Source organism: Phalacrocorax carbo, chromosome 6, assembly GCF_963921805.1.
Source record: "Phalacrocorax carbo chromosome 6, bPhaCar2.1, whole genome shotgun sequence".
NCBI lineage: Eukaryota > Metazoa > Chordata > Aves > Suliformes > Phalacrocoracidae > Phalacrocorax > Phalacrocorax carbo.
The window spans coordinates 44021565-44039149 of record NC_087518.1 but is presented as its reverse complement, the minus strand read 5'-3'; positions in this window follow the sequence as shown (position 1 = coordinate 44039149).

Below are 17585 nucleotides of genomic sequence, written 5' to 3'. Positions count from 1 at the left end.
AAATAGCTGGTTGAAAACTGCTTTTAAGGTAATTAATGTAACATATGCTCACCTATTCCTATGGACATACAGACAAAGGTACATATTTAACTACCACGTTCCTTAAATACTTGGAAGAAGTGTTCCACAGTGGCATGGTCTATGAATTGTACTGGGTCTAAAGGCCAAACATAGGGTTTGACTCCACTGTGAATACTGTAGCTCAGTTACTCAGACCTAAACAAACATACAGAGAAGTTAATCGGAATAGCAATAAATCAAAGCAACAGAAACTCTTTTTCCTTACAGAAACATATTAGTCATGTTTTCTCCAAAATATTATCAAAATATGATTTATAGTACAGAAGAATCTAGCATTTTCAGGTAAAATTTTTTTACTGAACACTCCAAATACACAGCAAGAATTAATCCCCAAAGCAAAGAACTTCCAAGCAAAAAAAGATTATGATAGTGGGGAAATCAAAGAAGCATAAAGGGGAAGTGATTTGCTCTAGCCAGGAATAGACCCATGCACCAGTTCTGTGCACTGTGACAACTGTGGGAATCAAAGTACAACTTCTGAATCACATTTGACAGTTTAAAACTCTTAGAGATTTATTGAGCCATGGTATGCCACAATGTACAGGTTTACCATTTCCTAGTGGAATTCACCACTACCTGGCAGATACCATACCAAATACCTGCCAGACTCTGACACTGAAACCCTTAATGGCCCTGACTAGCCTTACCTCCGGCTTCTACCCACACCCATGAGACAACAAACTCTATTTAAGGTCCTTCCTGAGATGTGCTGGAGTAGCACTGGTTTCTAGTGTCACTGCAGCCATGCCTGTTCCTGGCCTTGGTGCTCCTCGATCTAGACATCAACCTGCAGGCTAACTTGCTGGCTTGACCTTGGCCCTGCCTCATCGCTACGGGCCCCTGTGGCAAGTGCTGATCCTCACCTATAGATTGACTTCCTGGCTTGATCTCAGACCTGTCCTGTCACCATGATGTCTCCTGATCTGGACTCCTAATTGGACCTGGCCACCACATTTGCATCTGTCCTATTTGTACAGCATAGGTACTGTGGGATGTGGCTCTGGCTGGTGAAGGCCCTGCTTTGCTGGTTGTTATTGCTTTTGGCTCCCCATCCCCCAGGGAGCTGTTGGCTTTTGCTGTTCCCCGACAGAGCAGGTAAAGATTCTGTAATAAAGCATTAATGAAGACATTAATGATGTATATTTAAGTGGAATTATTTTCTGATAACAGATTGGCTGACAATAAGACAAGAGGGTTTTGTTAATATCCTCACAGGTAAGAGGAGTTTGGAGAATGGAAAACTTCAGCCCCAGAGCCAAGTGAGCAAAATACACTGCCTCCAATATTGGCACTGCCACTTCAAAACCTTACAGGACAGGTATTCAGAGCTGCTGAGCCAAACAATAGGTGTTTGAGACCAAACCTGAAAAGCTTCCTGTTGCATGTAGGAAGGAAAAGGTTGTTTCTCTACAGAACCTGTCAAGGCTGAATCAAACTGAGCAGGAGCAAAAAAAATAGCTAGGATTCAGGAAAAAGTCAAAAGCCTGCATCCAACTTGACATTCACACCTTTGACATGGTCGTTCACTTTTCAAGGTTCACTACACATTTTCTGACAGAGAACAAAATTCCAGCTGGGGTGGAGGAAGAGTTTTCGAAAAATTGCATGCAAAAGCATATGTCCCCATTTGGCACTGGGGTACTCAACACCATCATATTTTTCACAGTTCTGTTTTCAGCCAGTTTTGAGTATGACTTAGTTGCTTACAGTTGCATTTTGCTTATCCTTAAATGCTATGAGCATGTTCTGGGTGTCTGGATTTTATGGCTCAATTATTTTACTGTGGAACAACTACAACAGTGTCCATGTTTTACTAAAGGAAAAAGGCAAGTAAATTTTCCAATTATCAAGGCAATGTAGCACTTGGTGTATATCATTATGAAGTTGTTAACAAAAACGCTACATTTTCATTAGCTAAAAGGCTATTTATCCCTAATGAGTTGTTAAAGACTAAGGGCAAAATTCTGCTTTCAGTTACACCAGTGTAAATCTGTAATCCATTTGAGTGTCTCTGGATTTATATTGGTGCCAGCGAAAGCAGAATTTGGCCTGAATGCTCTTGGATTTGACTTTGTAATCTGTTTCCACTTTAAGAAAGTCATTATTCACCAGTAAGGACCAATCAATAAGAGCAATACTGGGGGGAAGGAGAAATTAAAGGGACTCCTTTTTTCCGCCCCCTTCGGCTACTTTAGAACACGATACATCTATTGAAATATAAACTATAGCCTAAGAAGTGTAAAGCAAGAATATATTTCAAGACTGCTTTGTAGTCTAAATGCTGATGCGCATCTACATCTGAATGACAAACACAGAAAATGAAGCTGGCCAGCTTGTAGGGCTTCCCTTTTAAAATAATAGGAACTGGTAAGCAGGCAGTGACCAACAGCAGGAATGTGTTCCGGGACCAGTAAGAGCTTTCTGAACTGTAGCCTACCACAGCAAAACACCTTTGGCACAATATTCAGTCTTATTCAACATTTGAGGTAATTTCTGAATCATGGCCTTGAAATTGGAGGAAACTTACATTTGGTGAGAGTTTGCCACTGGCTTCAGTGAAGCAGGAATGTTGCCTTAAAAGATTTATACTGAACTGATTGTACATGATAGATTAATATAATAAAGCAAATTACAGATGTATAAGGGCCTTACAGGCCATAACATGCCCACTAAAGTCAAATATGCTATAACAGCTTTGTTTATATGACTAATACACTTAATTATTTCAAATATCAAGATTTTGAAAAATGAATCAAAGTGATAAATCTGAAAAGCAAATGTGCAACAATAGCGGAGGATCTGTACAAATTATCTGAAAGTAATTAATGTGCTACCCTTCTGTACGTGAACATAGCTTTGCTAGGGGCTGACTACAGGGACCTTAACAACAAAGTATTTATTGATAGCTAGTGATACCGTACACCATACGTGATATGGACTAGTGATCTTCACAGCAAACACTGTGTTTTACTTTTCACTAAATTTCTTTATGTTGCTTTATAACTTTAGCATTCTGTACCTGATTACAGAAATGCTACATCTGGTCCTTAGTTGAATTAATACACCTGACTAGTAAATGAACTTCCATAGCTATTAGCGGTACTTCTGCATCCCATGTGTTTGGTTGCAACTCTTTAAAATATTTGGAACAATAGCTACGATTCTAGGGCAATGATTCCTTACTGATGCAGTAAATTTCTCCCTTATTTAGCATTATATAAGAACAAGAAAGGTACTCTAGGCTTTATAGCTGCAGAAGTAACTCATTTGAAAACACAAGAGAAATTAATATTAAGGACTCAGAAATAACAGAGATGGGCATGAGCTGGGAGATTGATGCCAACACAACATTTTCATGAAGCCTAACAGATTTAATAACTTAAAATATTAAAGAGAAGCTGCAATGGCCAAGATTTTAAAAATCTGTGAAAATATCAACTTTCTTATGGTATGAACACTGTATTTCACAACAACATTTTGTTGGGAAGTGTGTTGACTTTACAGATTACTTCAGCGAAGGATATTTGACGGCCTTAGGATTCCAGGTTGTGGTTCTGGTCATCAGGGACTCTTGCAGAGAGCAACGTAACCTTTCCTTTCCCAGCCTGACCTCCTTTCAGCTAACCTAATAGGTCTAGTCTTTCTATAATGTCTTGGAGATAAAGATAAGTTCTGTTTGCTATACTGTATTCTTGTACAGTAACAGTAGTAAGTGTAACCAGAAAGTATCAAGTTCTTGCTTGCCCCAGTTTTTCAAAAACAGCAGATTGTTGCAAATACACATTTCTCCTATCTTACGTGATTGATTAATCTATTCCTTTTATCTACTTTCATCTATGAAAGTATTTGCCATCAGTAAATAAATAATATAAATATAATTCAATACAAAAGAGAAGGGAGATGCCTTGCTTTGTATGAATATTACTCAGGAAAATATAATAAGCATGAATAAAACAATGTTTAATGTAAAAGAAGTAGAAACATGCAGCTGTATAAACATTTCTCAGTATTAGCAAAAGTATGATTTCTCACTCTCCTTTTCTTTACTTAGATGAATTCAACTCTATAATCCTATAAGCCACTAAACCCTGGAGAGTATAACTAAAAGTAGAGTTACTGAGGGCTAGCATTAATTCACATTACATGGCAGACAGGTATAGGTAAAATAGTAATTTACAATGAAACACAGCCTTTAGGAATCAGTGAGTCCGGTCTGAACATCTGCATAGAGTTGATGGGAAAAAAAATCCTTTTCAAGTCTAAGTTAAGAGAGGAGGTTCCTGTAGTGACAATGACAGTATTTCAAGATCAAATGTCCCAGCATTCCTTCCAAAATATTGCTACCTTCTCTCATTTTGATCAACAAGAACAAAAAGTTGCCAGCAAATACAAAGGGACTAATATGGTATCACCAAACACACTTTCATCCTTGTCCACATCAATCAGCTCTGCAGTTCATAACACATGTATTTTCATATTCTTTGGAGGTAAGGAAGCAGCTATATCACTTCGCTACTGCTGGACTGGAGCTCAGCTGAAGGAACTCATTTTCCTGGGTTATACAGGAAGCCTGTGACAAAGCAATGAAAACAACCTAGGACTCTTAGGTATAGCCCCTGGCCTCTGAACTATTTATTCTTCCTCTCTTTGGGGATTAAAGGGTGGGAAAGCCGACCTATTTCTCTGATATTCTCTGATGGAGAAAAAGGGAACCTGGTACTCGGGTTCATGAGGTTTTGTTATTTTGTCATTTGTGTTACTGGATGGTTTGTCCACTGCAGCACACGTCAATCTGTTGTAAGTTTTCAATCTTTGTTGAAATTCTCCATTTCTTTTGTTTCGATTTGCTTGTTTCTCCGTTTTTTATCCTCACTACCTCTGCCATCTGGGGTACAGCCTCTTCCATTTATTCCCTTTTCTCCCTTTTAGCATGTTTATCACATCTTTGTATGGCATCTCACTGCAGCATAAGCCAGTGAAGGAACTGCGCACCTACTGCTGAGGATAAGATGAATTCAACTTTTCTTTGCATATTGGGTATCTGAGTAAGGGATAAATGAGGACCCTAGCAATCTCTGACTCTCACAGCTACCTACCTGGTACTTGTGTATTGAGGTTTAAAGTCCTGGGAGAATCTCAGCCACTAAGAATTTGCTTTCAAATTCAAAGTGGAAAAAAGCAGAGTCAGTATTCTGCCTATAAGGAAAATTATGATTTCAAAGCCATAGGGCATAAAGCTCAGGCCTTAACTGTTTCCAGGTTGTGATGAATATGAATGTCACAGCAAATTAGCAGACACTCTTTGGAGAGGATAAGTGAAAAGTCACCCTTGAAAGACAGTCTATGAAAGTGCTACTGAGGACCATATAAGTGAGCAAAAGTACTTTAAAATCAATATAAAATGTCAATCATAACAAACATTTCAGAACTGCACTTGCGTCTGATGTGAAAAGTGAAATTTGGCATCAAATCACCAAACTAATTGTTATTCAAGACTTAGGAGAAAATTTGGCCCAGGCCTCTAAAGTCAGACTAATGCAGTAAATATTCAGTTCCATATATTGTTTGTCTGCCTTTCCCACTCAGTTTAACTTCCAAGCCTCATCTGACCTTTAAAAAGCATTCATTTACTCATCTTTAAGCTTAAAGAACTTGCATAAGTTCAGGCTTCCAAATGCCCTCACTGCTTTATCAATCAGAAAGACTTGTTCCAAAGCATCACCCCAATCCTGTTTAGTTTGTGTGTTTTTACACTTATTTTCCCATTAGTCTACCAACCAGATTAAAAAGTAGGCTCCACTGACAATACTCCTTGCAGAAGTCCATGAAACAAAGCCTACTATTTCCCACAAGGATCCTAGCATATTTACTTTAAAATTTCAGAGGGAAGCTGAATCCTGTTATTGATATGTCACTGACTTCTATCAGGAAGGCTCAACACCCAGATATAATTTATCTTGGCCTAGTGTTTAGAAAATGAAACATTCAACATTGTGTCCTTTGACAAATGTATATAGGCACTGGATCCCAGAGGTAGCTCTAACAAATGGTTTTATTCGTGCGTTATTCTAGAAATGCCTAAAACCAGCAGCTTCACAGAATTGCTTTTGTAGGTTCACACTAAGTAGCCTCTCTGCTTTTGGGGAGAATTAAAACCAAACCACTAACCCTCAAGCTCAAAAGCTGAAGAACTCATTTATTTTTAAACAAAATAATCAAAAGAAAAACAATAACCACACAGACTTCACCTTCAAACAGCCTAACTGAATTCGTCCCTGGAAATCTTATTACAGTAGGGAAAAAAATGCACATTAAACCTAGGGTTTCCCTTCCAAGTGAATGCTCCACCAAGAAGTGAGAATATCTGTATTTCCTTTGGTTGCAGTCACATGTCTAATCTTCCCATAAATACTGTTATGACTGTGTTAGACTGATTTAATGGCAGCTCTATAACGAACAAACCCCTTGACCTAAAATATCGACTCTGCTGCTGCCATGAAGTCAAGATACTTGCTGGAGCTGCGGATGTGGGGCAAAGTCCCAGAGCTGCTTCCTGGCCTAGGAGACATGGTATTAACAGTTGAAACTTGGATCCCTCCTTCCCTGAGTGGAGAGGGTGGTCTAGCACAAATTCTCATGCGGCAGGACACAACTTGTGAGTTGTTTATGAAATGTGGACTGCAGACAGATGTACAGGGATTGCCATCAGGGTGTTGACATTTACAGTTGGAAGTGCTCTGCGTTACCATGGTATTCAGGGTACTTAGGGCACTGCAGTAGCTGTGTATACATGGTCCTCAGAGGACTCTGGGCATCTGCTCATTAATGTCTAGTTGTTCTTGGCTCCAGAACAGCCAGGTGGTAGGTTAGAGTCACCCATATTCCATGGTGCACAGGGAATGGATTCACCCTTCCTTGCCTTGCCATGGGATTTTCCAGCAGGGAGCTTTAGTCATCACTAGACACCATAGAATATTCTCCACTGACTACAGCCATGCAGAAACACTGGCATAACCAACCCTGCCCATGCCCTATCCCAGCTACTGCTGACCTGCACGTGACCAAAACTAGTTTTCCCAAAGACCTTATTTCACATACCCATATGGTTCCTGCCAGTGAGAGAGTGAACTGACCTTAAAGGATGCAAAAATACACTGCATTATCAGTCCAGAGAACAGAACTGGGCTCAGAAATTTAAGTTGTGCTTGCTGTGCAGCACAGCAGTGTGTCTAGCCAACTGGCTAGCTTGGGTAGTGCTGCTTGATTCTGCCTTGGCATTACCACTAAATTCTCCAGACAGTCTCAATACGCCTCTGTGGAGATGACATCATGATATCAAAATGAAATGAGACTATTTAAATGCAAGACTATCGTGGTGCTACTACAATGTGAAAATGAAACTAACTCAGTGTAACCCCACAGGGAGCAAGTTACAGTTTGAGAGAGAAATAAAACAATGTAAATGCATGTTACACTGGACTTAAAGAGCCCACTGAGGCCAGGGTGTGTTGCTGAATTTGTTTGGGCATTCAGCTTAATTTGTGCCATATATCTTGAGCTGGATGCATTGTTTTACTGAATAGCTATTAACTAAAATTAACATGCAGGAAAGTATGTTAGTGTTCAGGCAGGGTTTGACCTAAGCTGTGAAAAGCAAAGACACTGTGGAAGTCTGGCATTTCCTTCCTAAGTGGGAAATGTCACTGAAACAACTCAGTGATACAGAATCACACAATAATGAGTATTCTTGCAGAGTCAAAGAAAGATGTTGACAAACTCATTGGAAACTAAAATGGAAAAACATAAATGATAAGAGAATGCAGGGATTCAGTCTGAATCAAGGCTATCTGGGTAGGGAGAGGGAAGTGAAAATGCGATGTCATCATAAAGTACCTGAAGGGTGTGAAAGAGCAAAAAGCTAGGTTTAGTCCTTAGGGGAGCTACCTAGATGTAATGGCACAAAATTGAGAATAAGAACTATCAGTCTGAATACCCACAACAGTCTTGCATTAGTGAGTTCTGCTGGGCTGTGACAGGGTGTCCCTTGGAAACAGGAGGTTTCAGCTGGATCTATACCAGGTGTGCTGGGATTCCTAGCACAGAAATACGTGTTCATGGGCTGCTTAGTGTAACAGCAGTGACGTACTCATGGAGCACACACTGCAGCAGTCCTAAGCAATAGCAAGAGAAATATATTAAAAACTTGGCATTTTGACAGCCATGCTGGAGGTGATGTTATGGACAGTTTAGCAGACATCTTGAGGTCTCAAGGTCTGCCTAGGCAAAATTTCCAGTTGGAAAAAGGACATAAGCAGACAGGCTCAGAGGCACGGTCATCCTCTCACTGTAGCGCATCCACAGCTCACCTTTTCAATATACTTAAAAATAAGAAAAATTCAGGTAGGTACCAATTTCCTAGATGATCGCAAACCTTAAATGAATTAATGAGCAACAGGTCTACAAGGCACAAAAATATTCTATTATCATTTTTGAAGAAGAACCTTAGTTCTTCAGAACTCAGAAGTCTCATAAGAACAAGAAGGGACACTAAAATTTCCCCTCTAGTTACTAATGACAAAAGGAAGGGATGGAGAGATACACGACTGACATTACCTGCGTCACCCTAGTACTTTTATTGACATGCATTACTACAGCGACAGAATACAGATGCTCCCAAAGAAGTAATATAGTTCACAAGGCCTAAAATGTCAACAATATTCAGGGAACCTTTAATCCAAACAACCAGATATATTTCAACATGTCCTTAAAGAGCATTTAATCTATGGCAACTGGTCTTACTACAAAATCCCTGGGAAATATTGGCTTAGAACTACATGCAGCCACTATACAACTCCTGCTCTGTTGAAGTTAAATGTATCAGCTACTCATTTAATAAAAATAATAATCTTAAAAAGACAGAAAATAAAACAGAACTCAATTAGTCGAGATTAGGGATCAAAGACATGATACATGTTAGAGCAGTTTTTAGGGTACAGGAGAGTAAAATAACATTAGAACTGTGTTTGCTGTGCAGCATCATCATTATGAAACACTCTGACTCTCTGCAGAGAACTAAGAAGAAAAGGACAAGGAAACACAGCAGGAGCTGAAAGCACTGAACTGTGAGGAAAAAAAACACAAAACAAAACAACAACAACAAAAATACAAAAAACCCCTTTAAGATCCAAAACAGTTATGGTTGCAAATTAGCATCCTGACCATATTTATGGAACTTAATAAGGACTAGAGAACAATGTAACTGAAGGCATAAACAGACTCAGGAAAAGATGTAAACTCTTAGCTTTCCAGAGAGCAGGAATATGGAAGAAAAAAAACAAACCAAACAAAAAAACCCTAACCAACAACAACAAAAAATGCACCCTGTAAATTATACAGTAGTTTGGCATCTGAAAGGGCTTGATAAAACTTTCTGGAGTTGGGGTGGGGTTCAGTTGAGGTAGTGCAGCTTCCTTAGCATTTGTTTGTTGTGCCTAGATTTTGCCTAGATCTTAGCCCAGGTTTGTGACATGATTTCGATGCCTTTCCTGCAGCTCTTCTAAAGAAACACAGCAGACCATGATTTAAGAGACCGGATTCCAAAAACAGTGAGTTGAAGTGACTGCCTGTGTTCTCGGACATCAATGGGAAATGAATACAAAACTTTAAAGCTGCCATGCTGCAGGCTGGTGCCTGCCATCTAGCTTCAAGACACCCAAACTTGCCAATTCCGTGTCTAGGTTTCAGGTCCAGCACCCTCCCTTCTAACCAGCAAGGCCTGTTATCAGGTACAGCTAGCCTATTTCCGAGCCATCAAAGGCTCGGACTCCAGGAAGATTCTGATCTCTGAGTACGTGGCAGTTACAAATGGTCTGTGCAGGCCCTATGACAGGCTGCTCACTTGGTAACTGATGAGCTGGTGTCCTGGAAAGCAGAGCCCATGTATTTAGCAAATGACAGAACTGCTATGTTGATCGAATCTATGTGGATAGTAAAGAAAAGCAAATACAGGCTTTACACTAAATGCCCATGATGGATAGATTCATCTTGCCGTGTCCTCCTCTGATTCCAATGCATTCATTCAAACTACACACGTAATTCAAAATTTTCCCTGAATTTATTCTTGTTTACAGGAACTCTGAAGCACTGTGCTTCCAAGTGTTCACAAATGACAAAGTACTATCCTCTGCTCGGGGAAGGATTTGAGTCCATCTCCTGAATTAAGTCTGTAGCACACTCTTGCTAGCTGCAATAAATAAAGAGTAGGCTTTGATTTGTCTATGTGACAGTGTAAATCAAAGGAAGTAGAGGGAACAAAACCCCAACCGCATGGCATCTATGAAATGAGAAGAGGAGGGGTGGAGAAGGTGGTTCTGCTTCTTCCACAAAGCTTTGACCAAAATCTTTGGCTTTGAAATAGCAAAAACTCAAACCTCCCACTTAGAGGGACCTCAGACACGCCACATTTGTGTTCCACAAACAGTGTGCAAATCCACACATTTTACTATCAAAATTAACCACAATACTGAGGTTTTAAAAAAATGTTCATACTAAAGGAGAGAATTCTTCAAGGCTTTACGTTTCCTAGGTGCCTAGTTTTGGGTCTTTGAAGCCCACCTGTGGGGATGAGATACAGATATAGATTAACTTTTTTTTTAATTCCTTCCTTTCTATAAATCACACACAACTTTACGAAGTACCTTTGCACCAGCATCTCTAAAGCCTCTGGATGCCTGAGCAAGCTGTAGTTTTGCCAAGGTTTTTTGGGGTTGGCTTTTTTTTTTTGCATTCTCTAATTAGGTAATTTTTGTAGCAGCACAAAATCCTAATTAAATTGTCTCAGAATCGACAGTTTCTTTGTTGCATTTTTTCTATTACCTTTTCACTTGGTCAGCCTGAGGGACTGGAGCAGACACATAACCATGACCTCATTGAGTCCAGTGAGGTATTGCAGTCCAAACCTACCGGCACACTAATCTGAAAATATTCTATCCTATATTCAGTTTTATTTTAAAAGACACCAGATTGAGCCTTTTAAAGTAACAAAGATACAGAGTAGCCTTATCTTACTGAAGACATTAAATGACTCCTATCTGCTTCCAAGACTGGTTTCAGAATTCAGATTTGCACAGGCCAACCTGCCCATCAGCCTCTGTGACCTGGCAAAGGTCATTCTCTTGGTGGATGAATTTTCTGACCTTCTAAAGATGGGGGAATCACATTCAATAAGCAGCCTCAACAGCAACCCTTTCATCTCTGACCTCCAGGCTGGATTACTGCAACTCATTAGACTGTTACAGTGAAACATGCTAATAGATTGCACATTAAGAGTCATTGATGTATCAGCACCTGGGGTGAAAGCCTCTATAGGAAGAGTTCAAGACGCCATGCATTACTTGCAGCCACTGCCATACTCCATGGGTTAAGCCACTTCATCTCACCTAGGCTCTTAACTGTCAAAGCTTTTCTTGTTATTTTAAAACTGAGGCAGAAAAGAGTAGTAGCTAGAGTGGATATCTGGATTTATTCTTACATTTTTCACAAGCAACCAAGTTTAAAGCAGAAAAGCAGGGAATAGGAGAAAAAGGTTAGGCAGAAGAAGCCTTAGAAGACGACAGAGGTCACAAAGCAGGTCTCTCTAGTGTTAGAGAGAGGAAGAGCTGTGCTCACGGCTCCTGCAGGGGAGGCTTGCATGTATGTGCTTTGTTCCTGTTGTTCCAGGAGGCAGAATTGCATATGCGGTCTACAAAATGACCAAGTCCAAATGACTGTAAGGAACATTTTACTGATATAGGGGAACTCGCAAACCATTGCAGCAAAGTGTTTCTGTGCAGACAAGTTATACATGGCAAAAATACATTTTTATTAGTGTTCTAAAATGAAGAAAAACTAGTATAAATGCTTGTGGAGGTTTTTTTTTTCCTCTAAAATAGCTATGTTTTATTATGGCATCTTGGTGTGACTGCTCTGACCATCAACAGTCATATCACCTCACACCCACGCCTGACAGCTACGCTGGCAGATGCTGGCAATAAGTTACAGCCTGACTCCACATCAATGGCAATAAAAGGAAAAGTTGTTTAAAGACCCCCCAAATCTGGTCGGGAAACTGATCAGTGTATCAGGTATGAGTACCTTCTGAACTCTTTGTTAATGCTGTGCTCATTTTATTAGCTGCCCTTAATATCCCCATCAAATTCAGGGTCCTCCTTCTTAAAAGTCCTAGATGTATCAGCTCATGATAGCCATTAAGAAACATCCTCCAAGTTGTGATGCTTCTTGACATATATGTCCCACAGGCACTATGAGACATTAAAATGATAAAACTGAAAGTCCGAAGTTAAGAGACAGATTTCTTCAGGGGTAGCCTGATAGATTGGGACCTTCTCACGGAGAAAAATCAAGTCGACCATAGGTCTCGACAGCTTCCAGTGTCACACAGAAAAGTCATTCCAGTGGAACCCCTCTCTTGCAATTCCGACACCAAGGATAAGGAGAGGTCAGTGTGTCAAAAGTAAGTTAGTATTAAAAACAGTTTGCCAGAATGACGAGAACAAACAGCCATGAGGAACTGAAGCTGAGGCACATTTAAATACCATACCCTTGGACAGCCATAAGAAGTTTTCGAATACCATACAGGAACATGTGTAATACATGTGTTACGTTAGGTATGCTCACAAACACCTCCAGACATTGAAACTGCAGCCAAGGCAGGATGGAGCTGTAACAGAAGTGCAGGAGTAGAAGATGATGCAGGATCAGCAGCATCCACGATAGCAGTCACTACTAAGGATAGGTTAGTCCTCTTAGCACAGCCCCAGGACACACTTCCCCTAGCTTCAGCTGAAATATAAGAATTTGCCCTTTTAATGCCAGAGGTCACAACCCACCACATTGTCCAGTACTGTTCGCATCATAGTTATTCACAATAATGAAGCTTTAGAGAAAGTACTAAAGGCTTCCACAGACGTATCTGAACTCTGGCTTAAGAGTTTGTGTGTGATCAAATTGGGCCATCATGCATGACACCCCGAATAAGTGTGCAGTGTACAAGGAATACCTTATATCTATGATTCTAACACACAGCAGCAGCAGAGTGCAGTTACTTCATCCTGGTGAAAAAATAATACACATCATCTGGGGACAAGTAAGCTTCCTCATCACCAAATCATCACAATTAATTTAACCACTATCATTACAGCTGAACACTCCAGCATAGTCAAATGAAGTAAGTCAATTCCTTCTGTGTACCTTTTTTGGATGTTTTTCTTCCTCTGTGGCTAATTATTGAATGGTTTTTCCTAAGCCCTAATTCATGCCTCCTTCCTGCTTACTGAAGATAAAATGTCATCTGTGCAGGAGCTCATAATCAGCTGATTCTGACAAGCAGAGGATAAAGCACAAAAGGAAGAATATTGTTTTAAGGAGGGAGAAATCCAGATCTAACTACTGGGACTTTTGCCAGGGATTTCAATGCGAACAGAATAGAGGCCTCATTGTTGACAGTGAAAATTGGACCCTGTTGCTTCTCAAGGGTTTTGTTTCCTTCTAGCTTGTTGTCTGAAAAAAATGGTGAAACACACACCAGTATAGCCTCATCTGTATTATCAAAGTAATGGGAGGGTGATACAGCCGACAACACAGCAAAGTCGTCAGCAAAACCCCACCAAACACTTGTTTGGTGTTTGCTGAGTGCTTGCTGAGGTTCTGATTGCTTTGAGAATCCTTTGCCGTTTTGTTAAAGTGCTTAAATAAGACATAGAAGCCTGCTCCAGGTTCAGAATTTGAAGACGCTCTTTGTACACCTGGCAGTCTTTGAAATCCAGCTGACACATGTTCAGCTGCTCCAAATACCAAGGTAAATTATTTCCCTTCACCCTTTAGTTCATGAAATACCTCACATGGAATTGGGGGGTGGGGAAGAGAGAGAACAGAACACCAAGCACTGAGACCACAGAACAAAAACCAGAGTGCTTTTGTTTCACCCCCTCTTGAACAAGCAGGGCTGGCTGATGTTAAGGAACTGCTCTCTCTTCCCCTCTCTATTATCCCTCATGCTCTAAAAACAGAATTCTAGAGAAGAAAATAAAAACAGCCTATCCCAATATTGTAATTTCTCCTTCACCTCAGGTACATATCCATCCTGACACATCCTTGCCACCCTTGAGTTTATTCTCTCACATTTCTGTTTTACAAAAGAGAAACTTACACACTAAAAATTTAAGTGACCCTTGCAAGATGGCATTAGGAAAGTGAAATCTGGAGTCTTCATTCCTTAGCTAGGAACTTTACAATTAGGCCATTCTTACATTATACAGTCAGACAGGCTCTCCCATCCCAGATGGCTGCATCAGGGCCCAAATGCACCAGCAGGCCCCAGTTGCCCCAGTCAGCTTCAGCAGGGGCCTCTGCGCAGGTACCCAGCACCCAGGGCTCCATTTCATCTCAGCCCCCAGGTCTTGGTGAGCTTTGCTGGAGGTAAACCTGCACACAGCCCTGCCCCCTGCTGATCCTAACATGTTGGCTGGGCCTTCTGCTCTGTTCTTGGACCACACCTGTCACCTAGAAGTTGTCTGATGATGACTGGACTGTCAATGGGACCCAGTTCTACAACCAACCCCATGCCATTCACCCTGCTTGTGAGATGACTAGCCAGAACTGTGGGCACCCTCAGCTCCTGGCTCACTTTCCCTCATGAAGCAGCCTCACTCTTGCTGCTCCCTGACAGGGTGTAGAGGAAGGAAAAAAACCAAGCCCCAGGACATCAGAAACACCGGTGGAAGAACATACCTTATCCCTCAAAGCACAAGAACTTGCTTTAATCATTAAACAGAGACAAGAATGCTGTCAGCACCGAAATAAAATGCTCTGTCTTCATTTGTTACCCATTTCATTTGTTGTAGGAGGAAAGCAGACCAGATTTGCAATAGGGGCTCAAAACTGGCTACTACAAGTGTAAATCCAACTGTGCATACTTAATTTTTGCATGCACAATTTTTCACTCACTTCTTTCTGATCATTTCTGCTAAAGGAAAGCAAGGCTTGCCAGATAGCAGCTTTCTGTAAAGTTATCTGCTATCCAGATAAAGAAGAACTGAAAGCCTTCAACAGAACCTCATGAGATTCCGTGGCTCACAAGGACGATGTTTCAAGTTTACTCCAGGGAAGAGTCATTGCAGTTAACACTGAAAGGGAAAACCACCTTGATAATTTACTAAAGCCAGACTGAAAACGAAGGTGTTGCAATGCATGTTTCAAGACCAGCTCAGGCAGCCCAGCTGCCACCTTGTGGCTAACAAATCCCACTGTTGCAACTTCACTACGTTATTCCTTCATTTACTTCCTCATTATTTATTCCATACACGTATAGCATAAATCTGACAACAACATATCCCAGGCAGGAATAAGTAGCTCTGATTCTCTAGAGTCCAAATATACAGTATAGATCAATGTGCCTAGAAGGAAAAAAGAGAGAAATTTAATTACCTCAAGTCTTAGATTGCAGAGAGTGGGCATCTGGGCTGGGGCAGGAGTCATCCAGATTCAGGTTCTATTCTGTACATACTGATCTGACAAAAGAAAACCAACTTCAATACCTACATGAAGAAACATCATTTAAAAGTTTGCAGAAAATACTTCATTTGACTATTGGGCCAAATACCCAATGCCCTGTGCAATTCTAGAAATTAGGCAGTGAGGGAATTAAGAATAACCAGTTTTCCAGCAGAATCTTACATCTTTTGTGGCCACTTTGGTTGACCTCAACAGCTATTTGAAAATCTCAGAAGTGATATCTGAGACTATGAAGGACCTGCAATGAAACTTGCACAAGAACTTTAGAGCTTCCTATAAGGTTTATCAAGTTTTCAGCCCATTTAGCACTTTCAGTAGCTTCTGTTGCTTACGCATGGATCCCCTTACACCCTTCTTTCACACTGACTTAGTGTTGAAATGTTGGGTTGCTCACCCTACTTCTGTGGCACTTGATGAATTTTCTACATTGGATTGTGGACCTGACAGAAATTGTAGGGCCTTGACAGTGATGTCATTCATAAACAAGAAAAAAAAACATCTACTTGTATCACTTTGATGGAATTCACTTCGGAACACAGTCTTTGTACTTGCCCTTATAAAAAAAAAGATAGAATGACCACAAGGCTGTCCACAGTATGTCCTAAAACAGTTGTAACAAACACATCTTTCCCATAAAAATCTCCATGCCAGTGCAAGCTGAAGGAAAAAGTAGGCAGGTCAGATTATACAGCATATGCCACAAGCAAAATTTTTACTTCCACTTGTTAAATGAACTGTTTCTCAGTCTTCATATCGGTGCCTCAACTGACTTTTCACAGGAAGGCGGCAGCAAAATGACCAGATTCCAAAGATGTATTACCTTTCTCTTTGCCTGTTCCCTGCAGTTCCAACTGGAACCGCTGATCTGAACTGTTGCATGGAGCTATGTGCTCTGAAGTGTCTTCAGCTAAAAGATTTGCAAGCTGAATGCTACAAAATAGATTTGTTTAGCACATATTTTGGTTTCTATCACCAAAAAGTGCTGTCAGCCAGCAGTGTTTTTATCAAATTAAGATATAGAAGACAACCATATCAAATGGAAATTTATTCTTCAAACTTGTATTTTCACATCTGTTTTGCTGGTCTCTAACAATATGAAAGACTGCATTAAGGATATTATACATCAGGAATTACACATCAGGTTTCTATCAACTGTTGTCCCACCAAATGTTGGTTATGACTTGCTAATTAATCCAGTATTGTCAGAATCCCATTTTAAATTGCAATATTTTAGTAAGCTGTAACAAAAGGTTTAGGAACATAATTTTTATAAGGTGACAGATATCAACAAATAGCAGACTGCTTGAAAAATGTTTATGCTTAAAATATAATGACTACTGCACATATCTGTTTTAACTTTTATGCTCTAGTCAATGTATTATAATTGAGCTCCACTGAATTACTTTTCTAGTGGATAAATACTGTACACGCTGTAGTGTGGAGACATCATGTAATGTATACTAATTAAGCCATTATATCTGTAGAGAAGATCATATCTGAAATATCAAATTAGCAGGAATTAAACATCTCAAAGGATTAATGAAATATTATGGAGCCATTCACTTCCAGGTCAACAGGTTCAATTTCAGCTTAGTTTAATGGTTATAATGCTAGAAATCACTGTTCTCTGCATCCATTCATAAATCAGGGTAAGAGCCCCCACTTCATACCAAGAACAGCAGCCTTTAACCAGCACAGGCAGAACAAGGTAGCCAGGAATATTATGCTAGGCCTATATTTGGTACGTAGCCTTAGGCTCCATGAGATCAAACAGCACAGTTACTGGATGGCTGCAATATGTGTAGGCAGCAATGAGGGACACCAGAGACACTCAGTCAGTTCTCTTTACAGATCTGCCAACAACTGCCAACCCCAGCAATAAAGTTATCACAGGCAGAACATCCAACTCCATCTTTTATTTGGCTTAGCTAGGA